General features: G+C 39.0%; 1 protein-coding gene across 1 annotated transcript in view; it reads right to left on the reverse strand.

Moving 5' to 3' along the window:
- Nucleotides 1–878, reverse strand: part of LOC107569700 (raftlin-2-like) — an 18,754-nt gene that overhangs the window by 6,728 nt on the left and 11,148 nt on the right. The window lies entirely within an intron of this gene.

Here is an 878-nt window from a genome sequence, read left to right on the forward strand (position 1 = left end):
GACGCGGCCGAGGCAGGCCCTCAGTTCTCCCCCCCCCCCCCCCCCCCCCCTTCTGTTAACTCTCACACACACACACACACACACACACACACACAGGCCTCTGTTCTCCAGAGAGACAGAGTGTGTGTGTACGTTGTTTATAAGAGGAGAATCAAGAATAGAGGAATAAAAAAAATAAACTCAGAAGGAAAAGAGTCTGAAGGTGAAGGCTTCATAGGGAAAATGAGAAACGGAGAGACTGTGATATAAGAGAGGGAGAAAAAGGTAAAGTGAAGGAATTTATGGGATATTTTATGACCCAGAAAGGGTTTAGGGGAGGAGAGAAAGAAAGAAAAATAAGTGTCGTGTATGGACCGTTTGAGAGTGTGAAGGAAAAGGTGGCAAATGACAAAGTGAGCAAAATTTCCAGATAGATGTTTTGCATTAAGGAAAATATATTTTATTTTGCTCTGTAGTATTCTTCTAAAATATGCTTTATACATCTTGCTAGTATCTACAGTACAGAATTGTGCCTATTTTAAAGGGATTGATAATGCATCAATAATGGCGGAGGACTGTCCCAGAAATCATTGAATAAAATCTTTATTTTTGTTTTCTTTGCACACCAAAAAAATAAAAAATATATATAGTAAAACCCTTGCTGTCTGCAGGTTCAGAAAACTCAGATTTCATCAAATATCTTCATTTGTGTTCCAAAGATGAACGAAGGTCTTACGGGTTTCGAACGACATGAGGGTGAGTCGATGCAAAATACAGCAAGGTCATAGCAGTTCATTTCAGTCACAAGCAATGAGACAACCTGATTGGTTTTGCTAAATTAAACTGCATCAACTGGACTTTCAGAGCCTAGTTGTATTTGTCCCTTAAAATTTAATATG

The sequence above is a fragment of the Sinocyclocheilus grahami genome, unplaced genomic scaffold (assembly GCF_001515645.1).
Source record: "Sinocyclocheilus grahami isolate Dianchi unplaced genomic scaffold, SAMN03320097.WGS_v1.1 scaffold28.1, whole genome shotgun sequence".
Classification (NCBI taxonomy): Eukaryota; Metazoa; Chordata; class Actinopteri; order Cypriniformes; family Cyprinidae; genus Sinocyclocheilus; species Sinocyclocheilus grahami.